The sequence below is a fragment of the Phaenicophaeus curvirostris genome, chromosome 12 (assembly GCF_032191515.1).
Source record: "Phaenicophaeus curvirostris isolate KB17595 chromosome 12, BPBGC_Pcur_1.0, whole genome shotgun sequence".
NCBI lineage: Eukaryota > Metazoa > Chordata > Aves > Cuculiformes > Cuculidae > Phaenicophaeus > Phaenicophaeus curvirostris.
Window position 1 is genome coordinate 14865461 of NC_091403.1, and position 17022 is coordinate 14882482.

At 42.0% G+C, this 17022-nt stretch overlaps 1 protein-coding gene across 7 annotated transcripts in view; it reads right to left on the minus strand.

Annotated features, from left to right (window-relative positions):
* Window positions 1–17022, minus strand: part of MEGF11 (multiple EGF like domains 11) — a 221703-nt gene that overhangs the window by 193240 nt on the left and 11441 nt on the right. The window lies entirely within an intron of this gene.

Consider the following 17022-nt stretch of genomic DNA (forward strand, 5'->3'; position numbering starts at 1 on the left):
AGAAAGGAGAGAACAGGGTTCATGAACTGCACTCTTTCATAGCAGCATGTGCTGCTGGAGAGACGTGCTGGAGTGTTCTGTACAAGCTAGAGTTTCCTAGGCTCTGCTGGCATTTGGTCCAGGAATTGTAGTGCAGCCAGGAGGTGACAGAAAGCATCAATAAATGTAAAGAGGTTACAATAATGGAAAATATTGCTAAATGAAGACCCAGTTTCTACTGTAGGAGAGCACAGACACAACGAGAAATTCACTCTCCTAGAACTACACAGAATGAGCTGGTCTCTCTGATTGCACGTGTGGCAAAAGGACACTGCCCCACGGTTGTAAGATCTTCAAAATACCCGTCTTTTCTCTGCCCCATCTTAGGCAGTCTCTGCCCGTTTTACTTCACTATGCACTGATATCACCCAAACTCTGACCAATTTCTTTAATTTGCTGTGAACCAAAGGCACACCTGCATTTTTCCCACATGTTGCTGGGATTTTACCTTTAGCTCATCCAACGATTTTGCCCCATGTGTGACAGTTATCAGACTGCACAGCATAAATTTAAAGGAAAAAGTGATGCTTTCCTTCACTATTCAACATGCAATCCTGCAACAATTTAGGTCATTTTAGCACATTCTTCCAGTCCCTCGTGCCACCTTTAAGGGAAAGACTAATTCCGTCAGGTGAAATTGCAGTTATCTCATGGCCAGTCATTTCAGATAATGTGGAAATATCAAAGAAGATGAAAAAATATTAAGAAGATGCTTGCCCCTTATCCATTAGGAATCTGTTCACTCAGGGCCACTCTGGTGTTTCCATCTTAATATACTGGCCCAAATCCAGGCTGTCCTGAGTCTACGATATTAGCTTCTTTAGGTAAGCCTGTAGTCAGCTTTTGGCTAGATTCACTTAAAATGGGCACAGAAATGGGAGGTTTGAAAGTAGAAGAAAGATGACTACAGCTAAGGCACCTAGGTAGGTTTTCTTTATTTTTAGATTATTGCTTATTTGCAGAAAGGAAGATTCCCTCTCTAAATCACTGCCTTTCTGTCAGGAATCATGCTGATTAGATGGTTTTCTCTATAATTGTTTCAATGAAGTGGGATAATAGTCACTTGCATTGCTTAATGTCTGTGGTCATCACTCAGGATACATCCATTAATTTATCACCTTGGATAGCACTTTAATGCAGGGTTTAGCAACTTTAATAGATGAAGAGATCTCAAAGCCTGCTCAGGCTTTGAGGAATTTATACTTTCAGTATACAGCAACTCTTGTTTTTCATCTCCTTCTTGTTATCCAATGAAAGTACTAATAATAAATTACAAAAACAAGGAGATCTATGCGAGCAAAGGAAAGATGAGACTGACATAGATCGTATAGAGCAACGGGTTGCAAGATCAACTCCTTCTCCTGTAGGTTCAGTTCCATTACATATTTCGGCAGATTTGGAATTAGAGACTATGCATCTCTGAAATTAGAACAGAATCAATGGTCTTTCTCGTCATCTGGGATAGGGGGAGTTTCTGACCAGCGCCTTAGTGAGATATCGATCTGTGCAGAGTAGCAGATAGGTTGTATTATCCTCAGTCCTGACACCCTGCCAAAACTTAGGGAGTCAGCTATGCCAGAGACGACTTCCAAATGCCTAAAGCAAAAGAATCGAGAAGATACATTTTGAGGATTTTGTCTCCTCCCAGGAGCAGAATCTGACATATGCCAGTGTCATTGCTGACAAAGTATCAGCAAACCCCTGTACGAATCTGATAGGAGATGAGGATTTGTTAGTAAGCATAAAACCTACGACAGCTTCAGGCCAGATTTCTATTATCAGATATATGACAATCTGGGGTGCTGCTGATTAACGAGAGGGTGAACACTTGGACCCCCACATTCTTCTCATGCTGAGTGGCTCAGCCAGATCACATGAGCTAGCATACAGGTCCTGAAGTAATTCCAGCTAGACCTCAGGGTTTCAGACTCTCAGGTCCTCACAGGACAAATGCTCACAGTTCACTGATTACTGGAGGATCTGGCACTCATGAGAACCTAGTTCAGCCCATGTTGTATGTTGTAGGCTTTACTCTAGGGAGGGGTTAGGGAAGTAAACTGTGCCAGGGAAGGACAAGGCAGAGAAGAGACTGCCGCTTTTTCTATCTGCCTTGAGAAATACAAGACTGGTGGAATGCTTTTTGGAACTGCAGTCGCTTTGGTTCTGAGGAACAGCTGAGCTGGAGCAGCAGATCCTGAGATAGGAATGGCATCACATCAGCGGCCATAAAAAAGTGCCAGTGACAGTAATAGAGAAGAAGGTTAAAGCCCTGCAAAAGGAGAGGTCGATGGCAGCCACATATAACAGACTCTTTCTGTCATTGTGATGCCCCATTGGCTTCATCTGCTCTGGTGGAGAGAGGGAATGGGAGACAGTACTCACCATTTTATAATGTCTGAGTGACAGCTGAAAAGCAGCCTCCTTGTAGCAGCAAATGTCAGGAGAGCAGAACTGGGGTCAGAAAGCTGAACCGCTTTGTATCCCTGGCTGCGTGAATAACACAAGAGCTTTGCAATACTTCAAAGCACAAAAAGGGAATTGTGGGAAGGCACTGCAGGACTCAACACTGAAGTCCATCTGCCTTGCAAAGTGGACAGGTTACGAGGCTGGGTAAAAGTAGCGCTGATCCATTAGTCTGCAGATAAAGTTACAACCCAGCTCTGCCGAGATGAATGTCTGCAGAGGCATGAAGGAGTTTAAGAATCCTGGCAAAGTCTGCAATGAAGAGAAAGCATCTGTTTAAAGCTTACTTCAATTGATTCGTGACTAACATCACACAGAAGGAAGGCCTCAGACCAAGTTCATGGATGACAGCCCACACAGTCCTCTTACTCACCCTAAGTGCTCCATAGGGATCGGGAGACACAAGAACCCTGGCTTCCTTTGTGGGATGAAGAGAGAAATTCCACCTTCAGGTGAAATGCTAACCACTCTAAGGTAAACCACACTCCAAATCACTTGATGGTCTTTCTCACGACCATCACAGAATGTGAATCTGAGCCCACTGAGAACTTCTTGGAGAACAGCTAAACATTGATACTTGTTGATCATTTAAGGCCTGCAACGGATTTTATGCATTTTCTGTCACTGCTTCAACTAGAAATAATCATTGCATTCTACTATCTTGAGAGTAAAGATTTATACTGAGATCAATTCTGCTGATCAATGTTCGAATACAATATTATTCTATGGGATAATTTTCAGCATTTAACTTTTTCTGGTAAACGATTTCCCATCACCTCACTGCAGAGTTCAAAACAATCACTATCACTAGTTCAAACTGTTAATGAGGTTAAGAGAGATCCTGAATCAGCAGAGCAGAATCCATGACCCAGGAAAGCTTTTCCCCCACTGTGCCCTCTGTCTCCTCCTTCCATTTGTGTAAATTGATCAACTCTTTCCAGCAATTTGTAGAAAATACATTTTCACTCATTAATTTTCTACTGGAACTTGATTCATTCAACCAGCAAACTTAATGACAATTTGTCTGCAAATTGTGCTTTTATTGCACCTTTGGAAAGAGCCCTACTCTCTTTCCCTAAGTAATGTAGAAATATTAACATGTGCTCTTACACATTGTCTCTCATTCTCTCTGTATATGATCTAGCAGACCTCACTAAAACTAAATGCAATCAAATAGTACTTGTCAGCAGGAGGTTCCAGGCTTTTTGACGACATTAAGAGGTAAGAAGTAATTTTCCTGGGCCAAAAGCGGTAAAAGTATTCCCCATTCTGTTCTTAACTTGAGAGGAATTCTTTTTGACGCCTGAGGGAATGAAATGCTTGACAAGCTGGGGAACAAAGGAGAACCTCCTACCAAACCACCAAATTAAGATCTGTGGCCCTTTCAGCTTTCCTGCCAACAGATATGGAGAAGCCAAACCTACCAGAAGAAAAGTAAGCATAAGCTGATCTATCAAACTACCTGTGATGGCAGGTAGTATAAAACTGCACTCAGCAGACTGCTAGAGGAACGACTGTTCTCCACTCCCTGGTATGGGTATGCTTGCCTGCAGTCTGGGCTCTCCTAGGAGTTGTGTTGGAATGGAAATTGAACTGCCAGCTCCAAAATACAAAATTAGAAATTAGCTAAAAGTGGCAGGTCAGAAATAAACAAACATTTCCATCCTAAGAAGACTGGAGGAGTATACAGTACCCCACACATGAGGGAAGTGATAACTACATCACAGATGAACAGGTAAGGACTTGTACACGCATGGCACATCTATACGAAACTCGCCAGTTGTGTGATGGTATTCACAGACAAGTGAACTTCACTATAGAATTTTTGCTAATACTTACATCACTGCCACCTCTGCCTTCTTTCTATGACTGTCAATCAAATAGACCAAGAATTTACAGGTTCCAATGCTGACTGGGAATCTGTTTGAGTCAAGCATTGAAAAAGGAAGCATATAGGATAATGTCAAAGGAAATCAGCAGTTACAAAAAAGTCAGCATTTATAACAAAGGCAAGATTCTCAGATATGCTACGGCAGGCAGTGAGAGACACAAGTAGCATTTTGGTCTAAAAAGTCTCCTTCAACAATCAAGCCATCTTGCCTTGTTCTCTGGAAATCACCTCAAAATTACAGCATTTGTATATGTTGCTGCAGGTTTCCCACTCAGGGCATTAAGTGAACATCTTTGTGTACTAATTCCATCATAGTGCAGCTCCTCGAAATATTTATTCTTGGATCTGGTAGTGCTGCCACATGTCCCCAGCTCTCTGATTACTGATTTGCTCTGAATTGTGGGTCTCATGCCAAGAAAACCCTATTTTCTGTCAGTAAGTGACACAGCTCCACTGCTGATTGATTTTCATAGCAGAGAGTATGTGCCGTCTGTAAAAGCAAGAAGGGGTGCATCAAAAATGTCATTGCTGAAAGATAATAGTAGATAGATCAAGGCATCTAGACTGCATGATACTTCTGGCTACCTTTACAGAGCAACACAACATCTAACAAAAGTAAACTACGCTGATTCCCCTAGATTAATTTCAGTCCTATTGCACATTGAATAAGCTATTGATTTTTCAAACAACATTTTTCTTCATTATTATTCCAGATTTCATCAAGCCAATCTAACAAAAATCCTTCTCTCTGTTTCTCACCAAAAGCAGATGAATACGGACAAATTTCTAAGGCAAACCTGTCGGTGAGGCCAGGCCTGTGAATGCAGATACAGTGATATCAGACTGTAAGGTATGGACGAGTGACTCGCTTCAGCAGAGCCCATGTGTGCACCACATTGCTGTAACTGAAAACCTCCTTCTGACACTGGCTATACTCAGTGCCAGGTTCACAATTTCTCTACAAACATGCTTATAACATGTTTCATACACTGTTTCTTGGTTTTAATCGGAAAAACAAATATCTTATTTTGCTTAGTTTACATACTTAAGTAGGGAGCTTCTTCAGCTTAATACAGTCATTCAGTGGTTTTGCACATGGATTTCAGGACATTGAAGTAATAAAAGTAAATCATAGTATTCAAGAAAAATCTTGATCAAAAGAAGAAAGACTTTCAAACAGATTGAAAATATCTCTTGATTTACTGCATCAGAGCAAGTGCAATTTGCAAAAGTGAACATCCATGTCAGACATGCTGAGCTTAAGATAAATTATTCAGAAATGTTTTGTGATCAAATCTGCAGCAGACTGAAGTTTCATGAAAAATTTCCCTGGGGGGCCTTAAAAAAAAATCTTTATTCGAGAGAAAACACAACAATACACAAATATTAATTCTGTAACAGAAAAAGAATGTCTAGATAACCAGTCACAAAGTAACTGGTCCTAGAGGATGTGTTCACGGCTGGTTAGAAAAGCACTGGCTCTGAACAGCCTTTTGGATAGCTGATTAATACTTGTACACTGGACTAGATTATGAAGTGTTAACAGATGGTTTTCAAGCTATCAGCTGACAAGCTCCTTTCTTCATCAAGAACGATCATGGAACCAAAGATGAACACTGATTTACTGCCTGACTCTGCTGCAAACCTAACATTACCACCTCTGTGCACTCTGGGAACCTTCAGCTCACTCCTACCAGCCATTTCACCTGCACCCTTTTTCTGTTTTGCCTCCCCGAAGAATTTGTGCCATTTTGTTTCACTGTCATCCGCTCCCTAAAGTAACTCATGCAAATGTCTCAGGAAGGTGCTTTGCTACATAAAGCCACAGAAAGAATCAGCGCATCCATACAAAAGCACAACTCATTCCACAGATCAGCTGCTACTTCAACAGCAACAGCAGGTATTTATTATGGGTGAGGTGTTAACACCTCAGAAATGGTGTCAGTCCACAGCTCTCAGTCAAGCTGATGGGAACTGTAGCGCTTGACACCTGAGAAAGCCCAGCTTCTGATGCAACAGTATGGGTTGAAGAGGAAGAAGTTACTTCTTTCCTGAAGTCCCACAGTGATCATCTGTGCCATTTGGCATCTTAATATTTTTACACATTGAAATGTAAATCGGTTCAACGAGAGTTGTAAATATCTTTTTATTTTAACATATGAGATTGCTTACCACAAAGTTTGAAGATATCTTTCATTAGAGAGCACTATCTGTTGACATTGAGCTAGAGAGAGCTGCATTTCTTTCAGAGACTATCACATACTCATCATCAAAGCTTGCAAAAGCAACTGAAAATCCACAGAATAATATATATTTTTCCCACCATGAGACACTGAATACACGCCAAACAAGACAAAGCTAAGTGAGGACAAAGGGGACTATGACCTCTTTAAATTCCCACCCAATAAATCCACTGCCAGGTATTACCCAGCATTTAAGAAACCAATATCAATAAACACCACTAACCTAGTCTGGTATTGCACATGGCAGGCTCATGCGGTATTCCCAGTGTGAACATCATCAGTACTTTTAAGAGGGACTGCTAAAAGGATGTAATAATTACAGACAGACATTCCAAAAGCTCATGTAAAAGAAACGTATGTTATGCATAGGAAGATGCTGAGTGCAGTATACTTTAAGCCTAACACGCAGCTCTTGGGCCAAGTTCAACCTGCCAAGGGCTTCCATCCAGTCTCATTCCCGTGATAGAGGAGATGGAGAGTGGCTGAATCGTAAGTAAATGCACCCAGGTAGCCAAATGCCTCCTTCTGCCCACACAGGCTGACATATTTAAGGCACCTACAGCTCATGATATAAATGGCTGAGATACCAGAGGGTGGCAGAAGCAAGGATCACAAACCCTCAGCCAGCCCAGACAACTGCCTTGTCCTTTCCAAAAGTGAGTGAAAAATATTCAAAATGAGTCGTTTGCATCAGCTTTCAAAGTAGTCTCCTGTCATTACTGAAACTAAGAGGTGGAAGACCCCAAAAAAACACAGAAGGAGGTTTTATGAGGATCTTATTGATGAGTAGTTTTTATTAACTGCAGAATGGCTCCATGGTCATACCCAGGGTCTGCCTGGGATGGAGCTAATTTTCTTCACAGCAGCTTGGATAGTGCCACGTTTTAGAACTGTGACCAGAACAATGCCGATAACTCTAACATTTAGCTATTGTAGCATTTGCACAGCATCAAGGCTTTCTCTGTTGCACGTGCTGCTGTGTCCCTCAGTGAATAGACTGGAGGTGCTCAAGAAGCTGGGAGGGGATGCAACCAGGCAGATGACACAGACTAACCCACAAGGTATTCCCGCATCATAATGTCATGCTCAGCAATAAAAAGGCAGAGGGGCTTTTGGGAGATTAGCCATCTTTTGCTCACCAAGCGGCTGGTATCAGGCTACCCCTGGGAGGTGTGAGTTGATTGCCTTTGCATCACTTGTTTTGTTTCTCTCTTCTTCCACTTCGCCTTCGCTTATTAAGCATTTTTTATCTCAGTCCATTAGTTTTCTTCCTTTTTCTCTTCCCTTCTTCTTCCCCTGTTGCACTAGGTAAAGTGAGTGTCGCTGTGTGGGTCAGTGAGTGTGCAAGTACCACCAGGGCTGACCCACAGCACCATGCTCTGCTATTATTGTATTGTATGCACTTAAGACATTCTCATGGTGATATCAATTCATTTTTACTTGTAGCTTCAATCTTGTAAGATGCCTAGAACTGAGGATGAGCAGCGACAGGTGCTTACACCTGCCACAGGTTGCATAGCACTTTTTTCAGTCAACAAGGAATCTGTCTTAGAACAATTCCCCACAACTGACTGACAGCTTCCCTGATATCTAGAGTTCAGGTGTGACAGAGGCTGTGGAACAGGGCAGGGGAAGGTCACAGCCAGAGGAAAACACAATAGGAAACAAGTGGGGAATCTCAGATATGGTATGTACAGCAGAAGCTCTTCTTAAAGGCCATGTAGATTTGGGTAACACTTATCTACTAGGCTTTAAAACTTCTTCAGAACACAAGAGAAATAAACCTAATAAATGGGAGAAGGATATAAAGCAGTGGTCAAGAAAACAACTTCATTTTTTAAGCATGTGTTTCATTTCACCCATCTGTCTTTCTGACCCTATTGATTTGGTTGAATAGAGAGATCTTGAGTGATATCAAGAAGAAAAGAAATGTTTATGGCCTCTGGAAGAAGGGACAGGCCTCTTGGGTGGACTACAGGAGGGAAGTGAGATTGTGTAGGGAAAAAATCAGAAGGGCTAAGGCTCAGCTAGAAATTGGATTGGCCAAGTCAGTGAAAGATAACAAAAAATCTTTCTACAAATATATAAATAATAAAAGGCGGACTAGGGAGACCATACAGTCCCTATTGGACACAGAAGGGACAACAGTAACAGGGGATGAGGAAAAGGCTGAGGTACTTAATGCCTTCTTTGCCTCAGTCTTTAGTCGTAAGGAGGGTCGTTCCGCCTGTGTACAAACCCAGGAGCTAGAGGAGCAAAATGAGGCTCCCATGATCCAAGAGGAGGTGGTCAGAGCCTTGCTAGCCCGACTGGACAGTCACAAGTCTATGGGGCCGGACGGGATTCACCCTAGGGTACTGAAGGAGCTGGCGGATGTGCTGGCCAAACCCCTTTCCATCATCTTCCAACAGTCCTGGAAGACTGGGGAAGTCCCACTGGACTGGAGGCTGGCTGATGTTGTGCCCATCTACAAAAAGGGCCGCAGGGAGGACCCAGGAAACTACAGGCCTGTCAGTCTGACCTCAGTGCCAGGGAAAGTCATGGAACAGGTGATCTTGAGTGCTATCATGAAGCACATGCAAGAGAACCGGGTGATCAGGCCCAGTCAACATGGGTTCACAAAAGGCAGGTCTTGCCAGACTAACCTGATCGCCTTCTATGACAAAGTGACCCGGCTACTGGATGAGGGAAAGGCTGTGGATGTGGTCTTCCTGGACTTCAGCAAAGCCTTTGACACAGTTTCTCACAGCGTTCTGCTTGAGAAACTGTCAGCCTCTGGGCTGGACAGGCGCACACTCTCCTGGGTGGAAAACTGGTTGGATGGCCGGGCCCAGAGAGTGGTGGTAAATGGTGTGAAATCCAGCTGGAGGCCAGTGACAAGTGGGGTTCCCCAGGGCTCAGTGCTGGGTCCAGCCCTGTTCAATGTCTTCATCAATGACCTGGATGAAGGCATCGAATGCACCCTTAGCAAGTTTGCGGATGACACTAAGCTGGGTGGAAGTGTCGATCTGCTGGAGGGTCGGGAGGCTCTGCAAAGGGATCTGAACAGGCTGGACCGCTGGGCAGAGTCCAATGGCATGAGGTTTAACAAGGCCAAATGCCGGGTCCTGCACTTGGGGCACAACAACCCTATGCAGTGCTACAGACTGGGAGAAGTCTGTCTAGAAAGCTGCCTGGAGGAGAGGGACCTGGGGGTGTTGGTTGACAGCCGACTGAATATGAGCCAGCAGTGTGCCCAGGTGGCCAAGAAGGCCAATGGCATCTTGGCTTGTATCAGAAATGGCGTGACCAGCAGGTCCAGGGAGGTTCTTCTCCCTCTGTACTCGGCACTGGTGAGACCGCTCCTCGAATACTGTGTTCAGTTCTGGGCCCCTCACCACAAGAAGGATGTTGAGGCTCTGGAGAGAGTACAGAGAAGAGCAACAAAGCTGGTGAAAGGGCTGGAGAACAGGCCTTATGAGGAGCGGCTGAGAGAGCTGGGGTTGTTTAGCCTGGAGAAGAGGAGGCTGAGGGGTGACCTCATTGCTCTCTACAACTACCTGAAAGGACGTTGTAGAGAGGAGGGTGCTGGCCTCTTCTCCCAAGTGACAGGGGACAGGACAAGAGGGAATGGCCTCAAGCTCCGACAGGGGAGGTTTAGGCTAGACGTTAGGAAAAAATTCTTTACAGAAAGGGTCATTGGGCACTGGAACAGGCTGCCCAGGGAGGTGGTTGAGTCACCTTCCCTGGAGGTGTTTAAGGCACGGGTGGACGAGGTGCTGAGGGATATGGTTTAGTGTTTGGTAGGAACGGTTGGACTCGGTGATCCGGTGGGTCTCTTCCAACCTGGTTATTCTGTGATTCTGTGATTCTGTGATTTCAATAAGTTAGCCCAGCTCTCCCCACATCCAGACTACTAATAAGCTTCAACCTCTCTTGTAGGGAAAGTCTTCTGGAATTCAATAAATGGCAAATGTCCTGCATATATATGTCCTGAAAAACAGTTTATCCCCATGTGGGATGGAGAGGATCTTGGTTTTGTAAGTCTGTGCAAGGGAATGGACACCAGCCGCACAGGAAGGACTGAGCCATAACTTCGGATTAGCACCAGTGCCTGCCACACCATTCTAGATCAGTGCTAACTAGTATTAACAATGCTCAAGTGTATTAAAGCAGGAGATAGAAGAAGGAATTTTGAAAGAGAATCAAGAAATTAAAGATACAGGAGTGAGGATGAAGTAACTGAAGATGTCCATACAAACCTGACAAATCTGTGCTGATTTACAGCAGCTGAGGACCAAGCTGTCTTTGCTAAAAGTGAGCAAATCAATGGACTTTGCATGGCTCTTACTTTGAATGGCTCTTACTTTGAATTCAATAATGAACCCACACCTATGATTCTTGTGTCTTTCTTCTCATCCTGCTGAAGCTTCTAGTCATCCAGGCCATTAGCATGAATTCTATGAGCAGCCCTGGATGCAGTGCCTCCTTCTTTGTCTACTTTCCCAGTATTCTTTTACACTGATCCAACTGAGATTGCTGAACGCAGCCAGAAAAGCTTTTTTATTGCTACACTAGCAGCAGCCTAAATCTTTTTCTAACTATAATGCCTGCATAATTTTTCCTCTGATATTTATTCAGCCCCTTGAGACATTATATAGCTCAGCATACTCTCCTTTCCACCCTTATGCTATTCTCATTCCTCTGTACAAGCATTTTGTTTCTCCTCCTGCTACTGCAATTCTTCCAGAAGTCCTTCCCTTATTTCATTACCACTACTCCCCACCAGCATCTTTGCAAATCCATCAGCATCCAGAAGCTGACTGCGAATATAAAATGATGGATGGTAGATGCGAATTGATTTTTTCACCTTCCCATTGAAGAGGTCTCTCCATTTCCTTTAGGCTAAGTAGTGACCCAGCATCCTTACCCATGCCACAAAATGAACTGAACCACTTAAAAGGCAGCTCTCCCTCTTCCTACCCACATACTCCTGCCTCCTGAGATGCTCAGAATGAATGAGCAAAGGTCTCTGCTGTGTGCAGAGCTGTGACCTGCTCCCCCGTGCTCTCTCCAATGGTATATTAGACATTGGGACATTGCTCCTAGGCTACACTCTGCAGTATGGTAGCGGAAGGTGAATGCAGACAACCAGTTCTGTTGCATGCTCCTTGAGTTGCTTTCCTACCAACTCACCTGCTCATTCAGTGCTCATTCCTCCCAGGTAACACACAGTGGGGAGAACATTGCTGCTGCTACTACCACTGTGGCTACTACTGGAAGAAAAGTTTCTTCATTTCTGTGCAAGTCTCTCCTCAGATGTGAGCATGGGCCCCAAATTATTTTCCTCATATTTTTCACTGGATGAAGACAGATGGAGTCATCTTAAATGCAAGTAAGAGGAGAAATTTCAAAGAATCTCCTACTGTCATTTCACCTCTATAATTAATAACGCTCAATGCAGAATGGCCTTCCACACCATTTTCTCATGCTCACACATCCCAAATCAGACAGAGAAAAAGAATATCCCCCAACACATAGTATCTATGCACTGCTATATCATTTCCCTTAATTTATGTTGCATTATTGATGTACAGAATGTCGTACTTGAATAACGTAACAGTAAGGCTCTCACAGAAAGCACTCGCACCAGCTTTAATGCCTGTCTATAAAGACAACAAAAATATATTTCCTATGTCCAGCAGTTTTCAAACAATATATTTTCAAGTTACAGGAACGCTCACCATGAGGAATTTAAAATTGAGGCAAGGAGGAGCAGGAGGAGGAGGATGAGGACATTTCTTCTAAGATGTCAATGAGTTACTGCCTTATACAGTGAAAATAATCAAAAAATCTGGCATATGAACAAACATTATGAATATTCAGGAAGTTTAAGCCGCTGATTCAACAGTTCCTGACAGTGTACAACTTTTGCACTGATCACACAAGCTATTATTTTTCTTTTCATCGTAAGTACTCTCTGCTGTGGTGTTGGTGTGTTGTTATAACATATGCATTGAATTGTAAGTATTGTAATTCCTCCAGATGGCAGGAAGCTCTGGAACTGTTACTCTTATGGTACAGATGTTTAACAATCCAGCCATATGGCTCCAATAAGGCAGCCTTTTCAAAGACCACAAAAACTACACTAGTCATGCAGCCTTGTAAATCTGAGTGCAATCCCGAGGTACTGCAGAATGCTCATACTGCTACAATACAAAACCACACATCATATTATCAAGTTGCCACGTCTACTGGAATCATATTACAGAATTTATGAAACATCACTGAAAATCCTGGAAATAATCAAGTTCCAATCTTGCATAATTTCACCAGGTCAGATATTAAAAGAACATCACTTGTTTGTTTTTTAATTCATTCAAGGTGTCAGCCATGGGCTAGCTGAAAGATAGGTAAATAACTACATGGGAATGTAACAACAACCCCAGTCTCTGGCCTAAGCAAACTCCCAGTCCAGGTGACAAGTTTAGATTCAGCCAGCGAGACCAAGGATTTCTCTATAAATAGATTTGTCAAAGTCAAGAAGCTCTGGTGATGATTGTGGCAACTATAATGTGGAAAGCTGAATGTTGAGAAACAATCTGACACCAATAAGAACCTGGACAAGAAAGGAAAGAACCATGAAATGGTCAATCTATAACTCTACTAAATTTTGGCAGGTTTGAATTACAGATAAATGGCAGCAAATAAGATTGTTAGAACATGAATCCTGTCATTATTAAGCCCTGTCACATTGCACAGATTTATACATTGGAAAAAGAAGGTAAGGTACAAGAGTGAAAAGTAAAACTCTGAAAAGCTAAATTATTTCAATCTGGGAAGAAAAGGTGAATTCCCAACTTTGTGCTTCATAGTTTTTTTCTGCCAAACTTCAGATCTAAGTAGGTGCCACTTGTAGTCCCATATTCCTTTCCTCTGATGCTTGGGTCTTTGACCCTTTGTTACCTAGTAGAAACGTCTCCTTTATATAAATCTGTAGTGCAAGAACAAGATTAAAATGGACAGACAGGACAAAGCATTGGTCTCTCAGACAAAAATATATCCACTTGTACACTGGGAACTTTCTATCTAACGTATTCTTAAAGGGAAGTATTCAATTATCATCTACTCAAAGGGTAAAAAAAATTGCAGAAAACCCATGTAATATTCCTTTTCTTCTTCCTTTTTGTGAGCAGCAGAGTATTCAGAGATTCTTTATCTACCATAGATACTAATCTAGGCAATATAATTTTAAAATATCCTTAGGAAACCCTTGCAGCGCAGTTGAACTCTGTGGTTGTTTAAAAAAGGATTTTCTGCAGTTTATGCATGGGCCCTGCCAAAAGCTTACTGTGGCGTACAAGTACAGTACACCATCGTCGCTCTGATTTACTACCCAGACTGTGCTGTTTGTTTTCAGGGACAGCTCAGTGAAAAGCTATGTCATGCATAAGAACATTCAGAGAAGAGGAATCGTTTTGCAAAGCTTCCACAATGGTAAAAAAAAAAATGCAGATGTGCATTTGCAGCATTGTTCAGGTGGTATTTTCTGAATAACATTACAACCAAAAAATATTTCAAACCCTTTGAAGGCCCAAAGACAACTTCATACCCCAAAACTGCTGGTGGGCTGGCCAGATGCATAACTTACCAGTCAATAACTTCAGTTAATTGACTTTGTGCCTGAATTCCACATATTGGGGGACAGTGGCATAGGAAAATCTCAGAGGGCAAAGAAGACACCAGAGAAAGAGTGGCTGAGCAAGAGGCTCTGGGTCAATCTGATCATTTAGAACTGAGGGTAGATCTTATTAGAACTAATTCATTTAGTAAGTCACAACAGGAGAACACAGATAAAAACATATCTGACATTCTTTAAAAAACTTAAATGAGAAGGGGAAAAGATCAAAACAGTAGCCGAAAGCCTTTACTTCCGCTTTAAAATCCAAGAAACAGTTATTAATGGAGATATAAGCTTAGCCTTCTCTAGTCTAAACATGTCACTGTTAATTACAAAGCTATTTAACTTTTGTAAGAAATAAAGACTGCTATTAATGAAAGAAGAACCAATTAGCCTTTAATCTACACACTGTTTTTTAATCAAAGTTTCTTCTGATCATCACATTCACTGCGGGATGTATTCTCTCCTCCCTGTGTTGTAGTGGCTTCCATGATTGCTAATGGAACAGATTTTAAAGGGCTGGCTGAGCAGAGAGAACATTCTCTGCAGGGCTGGAGCTTCCTTCCCTTCACGGCAGTGGGGCTGAGCAGGAGCACGGTCACCCCTGAACCACACCACCCTATGACAGCACAGACAAGCGGGATGATTTTGATGGTGACTCCTGACCTGCGTCTTGTAGCAGCTGCCACTAAAGGAGCGGGCACTGACATGTCTAGAGGAACATGGGACAGGCTTACTGGACTGCATGTTAGGAAACAGCAAAAAATAGCAGTGTAAAGAAAAAGAAATGGGAAAGGGAGGTGAGGAAAGAGACAACAGCAGGGAGATGCCACCAGGAATGAAAATGGAATTCACTGCTGACTGTAAAGAATGATGAATGGGAGAATTTGGTTGTGGGCACAGGAATATATTGTGGAAAACCAAAACATGGCAAAAGTAATGAGACCAGTCTTGATGCATTAGAAACAAAAGAAATTACATGGGAAAAAGATCACATTAGCTAAATGTTGCTGTGCCTTCAAACTGTTGGTTGCAAGGTAAGAGTTTCAATAGCTTTTGGGGGTTTTATTGTCATGATTGAGATCTTCATTTACGTCACTTCTCTTTCAGCTGCACTTTACTCAGACCTCTCAGAAAGGACAACAGACAGAAAACATCCCCAAGGCACAAACTCTGCATCTGTGACCAGGCAGATGATGAAATATAAGAATTTGAATCTTGTATGTGTAAACAAGAAAGAACACAAGCATCATCTGCTCTGTGTCAAATGTGACACTCCCAGTCTGACCAGATACCTCCGCTCTGTTCTGCAGCAGCAAAATGTTGCTGTATGGTGTACGCTGTTCTTTCTCCACTGTATTAAAGACAAAATTTTCCTGGTAGCAACAGAACTAACAATTAATTATTAACCTTAAGTAATTATTTATTTAATAACATAACTAATTATTTATTTAATAACATTATTGTTAATAGTAAACAACAATTATTAATACTAACAAAAAAGGACTTTAAACTCATTGTTAATTTCCTCAAAGACTCAGAAAGTCTGCAGAGATCTGCTGTTGCAGCCAGTGTACCAATTAAAAGAAAAAGAAATTGCAGACAGCAAAGTGAAAATAAATATCTTCTGTGCCAGACAGGGGTCTGAGCCACAAAACTCAAGTTGGTAATAAAATTATGTGGAACAACTGCTGATACGATATGGAAACATGGGAAATTTAAAGACAAGTACAAACATAACATAGGAAGGATTTTAGCAAAGACAACAGGTTACAGTACATGTTTTTCAGGACTTGAGTAACAGCACCCCAAGCTCCCTCTGTAAAATAAAGCTGATTCTAATGCCTTATCTCAAAGGGCCATTACTTTACAGAGGCTTTGGACTGTGAAAAACTGTTTAGCATAAAGGTCATTTAAAATGAGATTAGAGTCCATTCCTGGTTTTGAGGTGCTCATCTATTACAATATAAGTACAAAATAGGTACTTAGATAAAAACACTAGCAGAACTAGATAAAAATAGCTTCAAAGCATTACGTCAAGATATTTAAAATTAGCTGGATAATTGTCTGAATTTCACATTTAAGTTATTCTATGGTGCTCTAAACCTGTCAATAAAATTTGGATTCTGATGCTGATCAAAACCTCCCCAAGTTGTTCTTGTGTCATAATCCCATTCTAACAAGACACAGACAAGAGATCCCCAGCTCTATTCTCCTTTTGAATGAAGTATAGCAAATGCTTTGTGTCTCAGACTACTTAGAGAGCAGCAATACTGAAAACACCTAACATTAACCTAACTGAAAACACCTAACATTAACCTAACATTTTTAACTAACAAAGCTCATAGGTGTTGCTGAGAGATCCCTTTCGCTTCTTGTCCCCCTCAGACTGACCTTAACATTCCAGAGCTTTTTATTTACTTGTGCAGTGCAATTAGGACAAAGTTCTTCCAACATTTGTGAGGCTTTAAAAAGAGCAAAATTATTGACAGGAATCATGCGAAACACAAGGAGTTTTTAAATATTCCTATCTGCAGTAAGAACTTTCAAAATTCAAAGACAGAAACTTCACACTACTACTTAAACTATATAATAGTTCATTCTTACTAGTTTTATGGATTCCCCTAATTCTTCAATGTCAGTGCATGCTTGCATAAATTACTCCTCAAAGCAAGGTCTGATTTGAGAAAGCACCCAGGAACTTGATTAAATCCCTCCCCAATGAT